Source organism: Notolepis coatsorum, assembly GCF_963971535.1.
Source record: "Notolepis coatsorum genome assembly, chromosome: 7".
Lineage (NCBI taxonomy): Eukaryota > Metazoa > Chordata > Actinopteri > Aulopiformes > Paralepididae > Notolepis > Notolepis coatsorum.
Window position 1 is genome coordinate 55,932,336 of NC_140171.1, and position 11,716 is coordinate 55,944,051.

At 45.7% G+C, this 11,716-nt stretch overlaps 1 pseudogene across 1 annotated transcript; it reads left to right on the plus strand.

Annotated features, from left to right (window-relative positions):
- The first annotated feature begins 10,939 nt into the window (after positions 1–10,939).
- Positions 10,940–11,423, plus strand: LOC311232141 (ubiquitin-conjugating enzyme E2Q-like protein 1; annotated as a pseudogene). The gene has a single exon. The product of its transcript is annotated as a ubiquitin-conjugating enzyme E2Q-like protein 1 (transcript).
- The last annotated feature ends 293 nt before the right edge of the window (positions 11,424–11,716 follow it).

An 11,716-nucleotide genomic window follows, 5' to 3' on the forward strand; every position in this document is an offset into this window, starting at 1 on the left:
TTCACTATCTTGATAGCAGTGTGAACCTTTTTATTCACTATCTTGATAGCAGTGTGCACCTTTTTATTCACTATCTGGATAGCAGTGTGAGCCTTTTTATTCACTATCTTGATAGCAGTGTGAGCCTTTTTATTCACTATCTTGATAGCAGTGTGAGGCTTTTTATTCACTATCTTGATAGCAGTGTGAGCCTTTTTATTCACTATCTTGATAGCAGTGTGCGCCTTTTTATTCACTGTCTGTATTGCAGAGTGAGCCTTTCTGTAAATGTATGACAGGAACATAATATGTAGACTACATGTATACGCGCGCATGCATATACATTTGCCCATATACAGGCCACACGCACGCACACACACACACACACACACACACACACACACACACACACACACACACACACACACACACACACACACACACACACACACACACACACACACACACACACACACACACACACACACACTCACTCACATGCCTAATTATGCAGTGAGTTGACATGTTGAGAGGTCACGCTTTCTTGGCTTGCTAACTCTACACTAAATATAAAGATGCTAATTGGGATATCCATGTGTTTATGCTAGCATGCTGACATTAGGGCAGTGGGAGGAGGAGGTAAAGTGAGAGGGGGGAATCAAACCCTTTGAAGTAGATCACACTCACACTCATTGGAATGTTGAGGACTGAACATTCTAAAAGAGAATTCTGAGGAAACAAGGAAAAAGACAACAACAACTAAATACATCTGGAATTAAAGGTAGAATCTGTAATGTCGAACAGCGACATCTAGGTGTGGAAGAATATAATGGATCAATGAATGTTCTTAGTCAAATAGACTTGGTTAATATAGACTGTGGCAATATAGACCACGGCAATCCGTGGTTGGCCTTACCTTAGGCCCAGTCCACACGATCACAGGTATTAATGACACCGTTTTCTTTTTTAATTATTAAAAAAAATTAAACTCTGTCAACACGACTGGTTTAAACTCTGCACAGAGTGACGTCATATACATGTAGTACATTGCCAAAGCAGTAGGTGGCGATGTTGTTCAGACATGAAGGCCATTTCAACCAAACAGAGGGGTTTAGGGTTAATACCGGAAACTGACACTCAATTCAATGGGCATGAGAAAAAATTAGTTTCAAAATTTTATTGTATTGTACAATTAATAGGGAATAGGAATGATGTGTAAACAGAGCTGTCACATTGCAACTGACAATTGTCACGATACTGGAATTTCGAGCTTCGATACGATACCTTGAAAAGTATCGATATTCGATACCATTTTCAATACCACAGGGAAAAATGTTAAATCTTAAAATGTAAAAAAAATTAAAATAAAGATAAATATATATATATATATTTTTTTTCTTTTAACTAAATTTTTCTTTTGTTGCTGGTCGATTCTCCTCAGCTTCTCTCTGGTACTATAAGAGAAGATAAATATAACACTTTTAAAACCCTTTGTTTATCTTTAGATCAGACATTTAAAAATAACAAAATTATCTAATCATAGAAATTAAGTAAAGTTAATAGTACTGCATGTTAAGCATAACAGATTGATTGATTGATTGATTGAAAATTGTATTAACAGATTGCAGAATGGGTACAATACAGTACGGCTCAATACACACAATTTAAGGGGAGGCAGACCAGAGAAAGACTTTCGTCTTGTTTACATCAGGGTCCCCCATTTTCACTATATGTCTTGGTATAGTGGGCAGGTTGTTAAGAAGTTGAGCTCGGTTTCCACCTCATCTTGTGTGCAGTGGGTGCATAGTCTGTCTTCGCTTGGGAGCCAGGTCTTCCTATGGCGGCCTTTCTCGATGGCTAGGCTGTGCTCGCTGAGTCTGTACCTAGTCAAGGATCTTCTTAGTATTGGGTCAGTCACAGTGCTCAGGTATTCTGCCACTGTGTACTCTCTGTTTAGGGCCAAATAGCATTTCAATTTGCTCTGGTTTTGGGTTGTTTCTTTCCAATGTGTGTCTCTCTCTCTCTCTCTCTCTCTCTCTCTCTCTCTCTCTCTCTCTCTCTCTCTCTCTCTCTCTCTCTCTCTCTCTCTCTCTCTTTCTCTCTCTCTCTCTCTCTCTCTCTCTCCTCTCTCTCTCTCTCTCTCTCTCTCTCTCTCTCTCTCTCTCTCTCTCTCTCTCTCTCTCTCTGGCCTTGCTCTGGTGGAGGGTCAGGGGCATTGCCGGGTCTGTGCAGCGATAACACTGTATATTGACTGTAAAACGGGAGCTCTCTCTCGCTCTCTCTCTTGCTATATGTTGACTGTATCATGCCCAGCCGCGCTATTATTTAAGAATATGTTGACTGTATGAAAGAAAAAAAAAATTATATTAATATATTTATTTTAACCTTTTAGGGGGGGGGGGGGGCCTCGCATTTCTCCCAGGCGGCCCTGAGTATAAGATATGGAGAAGTTTGAGACTAAATAAGATAAATAATAGACATGGCTAAGTGATTTAATCCCCTATACAATAAAGTTAAAAGGTAGCCTGAAGGAAATGTGCAGTAGAGACGGTGAGGTTGGGGACAGAAGAGATGCTTAGCTCTCTGCTGTCTGCTATGAGACAGAGGTAAACTAGGGTTGGTTTAAAAACGGAATAAACAATACTCTTTGGTTACTTATAGAACCAAGACTAGGAGAATTCAGGTATCATACTTACTACAAAGTCGGGGAAAAGACTAACTTAATAGTCTAATTAAGTCAGGACATAATTACTAGTTTTTAAGTTAATAAAACCAAAGCAAAAGTACCTTAACGTTAAACTAAGGAAATGTAAACGTCCCCTGTTCAAAATAGGATGGATCAACTCTAGACTTCTGGAGAAAACAATGGAAATAATATAGTCTAATAATCAGGAAGTAATCTATACATGTAAATCCTTATAAAACAATGCAATCAATAAGAACAGTGATTTGATGTAAACCGCGGATGGAGGAAATGGTGAAAATAGTGCCTGCCTCCCGTTACAGCAAATCTTGGCCTAAACAACTCACATATCACCTTAAAAGGTGATTTCTCTTATTCAGGATGACGTATACCACAAAATGGATACCATCTAAAGTAATTCAGCCAATCAGAGAAGGCATGTTCCTGGGCCGACGTCACTTGACGGGGCGAGACCAGGGAGGTGGCTTCAGTTCTTAAAAGCAGGTGGAGCTGAATGGAGGAGACACAGACACTGGGAAGACGATCCTGGGAGAAGCTTTTACCACACGGTTCGAGAGCAGAGATGAATAGAATGAGACGGGAACCAAACCTACCTGAAGACGATGATGACTTAGACTAGTAGTAATTCCTGCTGTTAAACTTTGATTAATCTGTGTTTACAATTAAAACAGATTGCGTTCTGTTTTCAACTTGAAGAAGCGCCTGTCTCGACTCCGACTTATTTCAAACGGACCAATCAAATGAATGAGAAAACGTGTTTTGCAGCGCAGAGTAAAGGGAACTCCACTATACCATAGAAAAGAATGATCGATTAGCAATAGTCAAATAGAAAGAGATACACGTTAAATGGTACCGTGATTTCTGGGCTGTATATTCGAACCGAACCAAGACCATGGCACTGCTACTGGACCTCAAACTCTCATCTACAAACGGCGACGGTTTTCTTCAACATTCAGCCGGGAAACAACAGCGGATTTGACGGTGAGTTCAACGGGGAGATGGGGTGTCTAGACTTGGTTGGGATCGAGCAGCTTCCGAATAGGGTTGGGGATAAAGGAATGATTGTGTTTTACAGAAGGATGGTATCGACTGCGGCAGAGATCAGGGACCAAGATTCACACAGTTGGGTCTGGCCTCGACCGCGCGACTACTGTTTGAACGTGATGCACTAAAGGGGAAGATATTTGTGGGGCGCACAATTGGGAGATGCAGTGTAGAGAAATGGGTAGAAGCGAGTCTGCATCGAGATCGGCCCTGTGTTCAACAGGACCGGTAAACGATGTGGATAGGGGAACCACTCGACTAATGCCCGATCAGGGTAGCATAAAGGGTATGGTGCAGGACTGGCGGAAATGTTTTGTTTGATAGAATGGTTCGTATGGGGCTTTATTCATTCGTAGGCAGAGCCCCGCGCTCTGAGGCCGCTGGTGAAGGAAAGAGGGTGCCATATTAGTTTTACAAACCCTCCGTTAAGCAATAATATGGCTGTCAGTAAGAGAGGTTAAGAAAGTCTATATCTGGGTCAGATTGTGCGCCGCCGGGTTTAAGGGAACGCGTGCAAGTCCATCAAAAGGAGAAATTGCTTTAAATCGATGCGCGTGACATATTGATTTTTGTAAGGCGTTGCGAAAGCGAATATGTACGAGTACATCGAAACATTCCGGCTCTGATTTGCCTTTGATCAAATCAGAGAAAATTGGGCTTGTTGATGAGGAATAACGTGGGAGATGGGAGTTTGTGGTTACACTGGGAGCACAATGTGTGGCACAAACTTCGATTCAAGCCAGCTATGGCGCCTACGGATTACTGTCTGCGCGCGAGCTCTATGCAGGAATGGAACATATTTTTCTGAAAGGTTGGGGCGATGTTTCAAACACCTGGGTTGTGAATAAATAATAGGCACTTGCTAAAGCTGGATAGCTAAACTGCACTTATGGTTAGGACATTACTTGTATGGTAGGGGCAATGTTTAGATTAAAGAATGCACTTATACGTTGTGGGGATATTGCGCCGGTGGAGAGGACGACGGCGCCGACTAGAGGGGAGAAGAGCATGTACAGCACATTGAGTAAAGCACTGTGAACACTGTTGCTGAATGAATGAGTTGAAAGTAACTGTGGTGATGTGATATAACGTGTGTTTTTTGAATGGATTAATGGTTAGGAATGAAAGGACAAAATGGGTTATTTTTGTAAACAGAATGTAATTCCCGTAACGAGGTCTCACATGATGCTACTCTTGGTGGCTGGGAACGAGACCTCGCATGTTTGTAAACATGATGTAATTCCTGTGACGAAGTCTTGCGTGATGCTATTCTTGGTGGCTGGGAACGAGACCTCGCATGTTTGTAAACATGATGTAACTCCCGTGACGAAATCTCACGTGAGGCTACTACTGTGTGGCTGACTACGAGACTTTAGGGAGACGCGGAGAGCAACTTCCGGTATAAAAGGATTCTGGGAGTTGTGGTTTCTTATTGAGTAAGCACGTCGGTTTGACGTTGTGTGGTGGTTTGCTGCGTGATGACGCACTTGTTGTAGGAAGGTGAAGACGCCTCCTTCAACAGGACATTGTGGGTATTAGTTGGGTCAAGAACCAACATTCTGTGACCATTCTCTGGCTAAGATGTTTTGATGATTGATTTGACTTCTATGGACCTTTTATAAAATATTTAGCCCCAGTGTCCCTCCGAAAAATCCCGGCATTTTTTGTCAGATGGCCAAATCGAAAATATCTGCTGACGCCATCTTGAAAAATTTACTTTTGATCCAGAGCACCTAGAATCATGTATGAATACACTTTTTTGTGTAAGTCAACCATGACGATTCCAATTCTGACATTAGTTTGACTCTATGACATCAATTTAACCCAGAAATCCAAGATGGCCACCATCCAGTAGAGCAAAAATGTAGAAAGAGACAGCAGAGCGAAAATGTAACTTTTGAATGGGAAAGTAAGATTTGGTGTTTGGGCAGGGCTTCAGACTAACAACTTTCCCAATAGCTAGCTAGCTAGCAACAACAACAACTAGTTAGCTAATATAGTCATTGTAGCCGAAAGCTGTTTCTTTCAGGAGTTATTTTGATGATGTTCTGAGCTTGTGCTCAGCCTTCTGTTTCAAAAGGTATCTTGGACCACGCCATCTCGCCATTCCTTGACATGAAGAACTCCCGTTGACCTCGCTCATCCAGGCCTTCTTCTTCAATAGACTGTGAGTGTGTGTGTGTGTGCGCATACGTGCGTGTGCACATGTGTGTGTGCGTACGTGCGTGCATGCGTGCACTATCCCTTCATACAATGGGTTTCACGCTGGCTTGAATATGGAGCAGAGGAAGAGCAAGGCTTATACATCTTACAATAAACCGCCCAACAAGTCAGTTGTGAATGACATCATGGAGAAGCTGTCTACCATCATCGCAACTAAGCACATGCCCTTCGCCTTCTTAGTGGGAGATCATCCTGTGTACGTCCTCATCACTCTGCTCAAGGCCGAGAACCCAAACAAGTACCATGACATTGTACCCTTTCTTGGTCCCTTCCATACACAGTGTGTGATGATGAGCGCTATCTACAAGCGCTACAAGGGGAGTGAGCTAGGAGATGTACTTGTGGCAGGAGGAGTTATTGCAGAGGGCTCGGTCGACCGTGCACTGAAAGGCAAGCATTACAAGAGGGGGCTGCGTTGCTTGAGGCTCATCTATGAGGCACTCATGAGTCAGCTGGTAAAGGGGAGGCTCATGCCCAACCTGGCTGATGAGACAAGGGAGAACCTTGAGATTCTGAGAGATATGAGTCTCTCCCAAGAACCCCGTGCAGCTGCACATGCGGCACTGGAGGATGATACTGACCTCGAGAGCCTCATCACCAATTTATTCACCCAGGTGGAGGCCAGTGACATGGCGGACTACTGGAGGGACTTCCTGTCTATGACGGATGCACTCATGCAGAATGTGCATGCAGTACATATCTGCAACTTGGATGAGTATGTCAGCTCTCTGCGTGCCATGCTGCCATGGATGGTAGTGTACGACAACAATAGGTATGGAAGGTGGTTGCCTGACTTCTGGGCAATGCTGACAGCTCTCCCTGCTGATCAGGTCGCCTTCCTTCGTACTGACTTCACTCAGTCCATCACAGGCAACCCCTACTCCAACATGGCCTGGGACATGTGGATCGAGTGTACAATGAACAAGGGCAGCAAAATGAAGTCTGGCTGGCTCTCCATCCTCCAGAATGAGAAACATCTGCTGGTGCACTCCAGAAATGTGAACAATTTGGCCAAGATCCGGGTGGCTCACAATGCCCTGGCCACACACAAAAAAGCCAAGAGGAAGCACATAGAATGTGGTCCGAAAAAGATGAGAGAAGATGAGCAGCGTGTGCAGGACCTGGTCACATGCATGCATGAGTTTGATTCCTTCCCATTTGATCCAGCCTCACCCACCCTCCGCACCCTACAGTCAGCCATGCCTGCCTCTGATGAACTCATCGCGGACTTCAACTCAGCCTATGCTGTGGGAGAGGAGAAGTTGACCAGCTTCTTGCAAGACCGAGTGTTCAGTAAGAAAACCTCCCTCCATGCACCTGTCCCTCTGAGCAAACGCTTGACATTTGCCAAGCAGCCCTGCATGGAGAAGCCCAGGGAGGAACTCAAAGCAAGAGCTGCTGAGATGGAGCGGAGTGCTCTCAAGGCAGTGATCAACCTGGTTGAGGTCAGTCAACTTGTGAATCTCTCAGAGTTGCTGGAACATTGTGTTGTCGAGGAATGTGTGGCCTTATTCAACTCCAATGGCACATATAGGAAGACACAGAAGAGCAAGCTCATTCAGAAGCTCTCTCTCCAATCTGTAGATCTGCAAGAACCCTACACCGCTTTTGTCGACATGGGCATGATCTGGAGGATGGCAACCCCATCAGCAGAAGATCGGCAGACACAAGATGGCACCCCATACAAGTGGTTGGACTATGTCCACAAGGTATCATCCATCATCCTTGCCCGCCATGGTGATGCTGACCGTATTTTCTGTGTAAATGACCCGTACGATGTAGCATACTCAACTAAAGATGATGAGCGAGATCTGCGGGTACAAGGTAAGGTACATGTCCCCAACACCTACATGAAGCTGGGCGACCCCTTCCCCTCTGCCAGAGAGTTCAAAACACTGCTGTGTAGCGTCAGCAACAAGGAGCGGCTACAAAAAGTAATATGCAGCTATCTGACTGACCTTGTTGCACAGGGTGTAGATACAGATATTGTCTACTCTGTTGGCTCCCACTGCACCAACTTGTCAACCCAGCAACCAATGCAGAACTACAGCTTTGACCAGTCTGAGGCTGACACCATCCTCTTCTCTGCTTACACAGTTCTACGTGAGTCAGGCTACAGTGGCCCTGTGGTCATTGATGCAGCCGACACCGATGCCTATGTCATGGCAGCGGTCATTTCTCAACAGCTGCCCGGTATGCTCTGCATCAAGAGAAAGCAGAACACGGTCTTCTGCCGTGGCCTGGTTACTGAGGAGATGGCAGATTGTATTGTGCAGCTACACTGTGATGCCAATTCAGGCTTCTATGACAAGGGTAAGTCGTCGATGTATGACAAGGTGGCAAAGAGCCCTATGGCACGACGGCTGCTCTCGCGGTGTGGAGATAGCCTTGACCTTGAGGAGGAGGTGTTAGAGGAGCTGTTCGAGTTCACACAACATGTTATTTATGGCGACAAGAAGAGTAGCACCATGGCTGAGGCCCGTGCCACAAAGTGGAAGAGAATGAAGAACAAATCATTCATCCATCTCCCTCCAGATGCAGATAGCCTACGCCAACACTGCCTCCGTGCCAACTACTTGGCATATCTAGTGCGCCACCCCTCCCTGAAGCGACACCCTTCGCCACTCGGACATGGCTGGGAGCTGGTGGGTGGTCGCTGTCGCCCTGTCCGCCACACACGACCTGCTCTCCCAACACATCTACCTGCACCAGGGCTAGCTGAATTAAGTGAGGAAAAGGAGAGTGAGGAGGATGATGATGAGAAGGGAGATGATGATGTATGGAGGAGGAGGGGTGATTCATTGGAATCTGATGATTCAAAATCTAGTGAGGCAGAATGCTCTGATTCGGACTGATCATGACATGTTTAAAGTGGTTTCATTGTTGGGGCGCTCCAGTAGCACACCACATAGCGTGCTGAGTTCGTTTCCCAGTCCCGGCGACCATTTGCTGCATGTGTTCCCTACCTCTCCTCCCGTTCTCCCTCTCTCCCTCTATCGGTCCTGCGTGGCCAGAAAAGGCTGAAAATGCTATAAAGTTAAAAAAAAAATTAAGTAAAAAAAAATAAGAAGAAAAAGTGGTTTCATTGTTAATCTGTTCAAGTTACAGCTATTTAAGAGAGCGTATTTTGAAGTATAATTAGTTATCTTATCATACTGTACATTCATCAATTATTTTGCTGAGATCCTTATGAAGGTAGTTTGTTTAAAGTACAGCAGTACCATGGTAAAATTGGTTTTGACATTAAAAGTTACATTTTCGCTCTACTATATGGTGGCCATCTTGGATTTCTGGGTCAAATTGATGTCATAGAGTCAAACTGATGTCAGAATTGGAATCGTCATGGTTGACTTACACAAAAAAGTGTATTCATACATGATTCTAGGTGCTCTGGATCAAAAGTTAATTTTTCAAGATGGCGTCAGCAGGTATTTTGGATTTGGCCATCTGACAAAAAATGCCGGGATTTTTCGGAGGGACACGGGGGCTAAATATTTTATAAAAGGTCCATAGAAGTCAAATCAATCATCAAAACATCTTAGCCAGAGAATGGTCACAGAATGTTGGTTCTTGACCCAACTATATTGAAGTACAATAGATGTGATGTTAGAAAAATACAGTAGAGGGCGATGTTGCCTCTCTTGCTCCCTCCCTCTCTCTCTTTTTTATTTTCCTTTCCTCCCTTTATCCCTCGCACTTTATTTCTCTCTCTCTCTCTTCCACTCACACTCTCCCTCCCTCTCTTCTTTCTCTCTCTCTCTCTTCCACTCACACTCTCCCTCCCTCTCTTTCTCTCTCTCTCTCTTCCACTCACACTCTCCCTCCTTCTCTTTCTCTCTCTCTCTCTTCCACTCACACTATCCCTCCCTCTCTTCTTTCTCTCTCTCTCTCTTCCACTCACACTCTCCCTCCCTCTCTTTCTCTCTCTCTCTCTTCCACTCACACTCTCCCTCCCTCTCTTTCTCTCTCTCTCTCTTCCACTCACACTCTCCCTCCCTCTCTTCTTTCTCTCTCTCTCTCTCTTCCACTCACACTCTCCCTCCCTCTCTTTCTCTCTCTTCCACTCACACTCTCCCTCCCTCTCTTTCTCTCTCTCTCTCTTCCACTCACACTCTCCCTCCCTCTCTTTCTCTCTCTCTCTTTTCCACTCACTCTCCTCCTCCCTCTCATCCTTTCTCTCTCTCCCACTCTCTCTCTCCCTCCCTTTCTTCCACTCTCTCTCTTCCTCCCTCTCTCTCTCCCTCCCTCACTTCTCTCCCTCCCTCTCTTCCTCCCTTTCTCTCTCTTTCTCCTTCCCTTCCTCCCTCTCGTTCCCTCCGTCCATCCCTCCCTCCCTCCCCCTCTCCCTCCATCCCTCCTTTCCTCCCTCCATCCATCCCTCCCTTCCTCCCTCCATCCCTCCCGTCCTCCCATTCCTCCCCCTCTCTCCCCTTCTACCCTCTCGTTCTTCCTCCTTCTCCTTTCCTTCTTCCTTGTTGGGTTGCTCATTAGACTGAAGGTGATTGGAGATACGCTAAAGCAAGAGGCGGCTCTCACTCTCTCTTTCCTTCCATCACTTCCCTCCCTCCTTCTCTCCTTGTCCATAGTGTACCCCCCCTCCTTCCTTGAATCTCCCCCCCCCCACTTTTTCCTTAAAGGTTCCCTCTCTCTCTCTGCCCTTGCCCGCTCTCTCTCATTCTCTCCCTCTCTGAGCGCACCATACTGTGGTCATGTGCATTAGGATTGGCTAGAAGACTAACAAATAATAATAATAGATATATGAATTACATACTGTAGTGTCATTAAGTGAAAAATAGGGAATCGAATCGCCAAAATTGTCTAATGCATGACTAATTTGACCAGTAAAAGATGGTGAAAGGCGCGAAGGAGGGACAGCAAAATGCAGCACGAGGCTTGATCGCGAGGGCAATCGCCAGGGTGAGAGGAGCCAGTGCACCTTCTACACCGCCACCGGCACCTCACTGTGCCCAAGTCCGAACGCGGAGACTTATGCGGGAGCTCCAAGAGATCCGGCGACTAGGCGGCGGTTTCGTCACGGTGGAGCTGGTCGAGGACAACCTCTTTGACTGGAATGTTCGGTTATACCAGGTAGATGTAGACTCTCCATTGTGGCAAGACATGAAAGAAACAGAGACGGAGTTCATATTGCTGAATGTCTCTTTCCCTAACAATTTCCCATTCTCTCCGCCTTTCATGCGGGTACTCACGGTTGGAGAATGGTTACGTGATGGAGGGTGGGGCCATATGCATGGAGCTGTTGACACCGCGTGGTTGGTCTAGCGCCTATACCATGGAGGCCGTTATGAGGCAGTTTGCCGCAAGCCTCGTGAAAGGACGGGGTCGCATTAGCAGAAAGGTGGAAGAGGCTGGTGGGGAGACTTTCAGCCAAAAGGGGGCAGAGGCCGCCTTTGAGACCCTGGTAAAGAACCATGAAAAATATGGCTGTAAGTCTCCACCGAAGTCGGAAGGCTAAGTGGCGCCACCTACCTCCCTCTAGAAATGAGTTATGTTTTTTGTGTGCATGGAATTTTTTTTTGGTTCCAGTTTCCCCCCCCTCATCCTTGCAGAATTTCTTTCCTACACCCCACCCCTCCCTCTGGATCCCGTCCATCCCACCCTTCCCTCTAGGTCCCTTCCCTTCCTCCCTTCCCTTCCTCCTTTCCCTTCTCCCTCCCTAGTCACTCCTCCCTTGCTCCTTAGACTCCTCTTGCTGAGTAATGTAAGTTAGTACTCAATCCATTGTATATTTTGATAATTGTTTGTTAA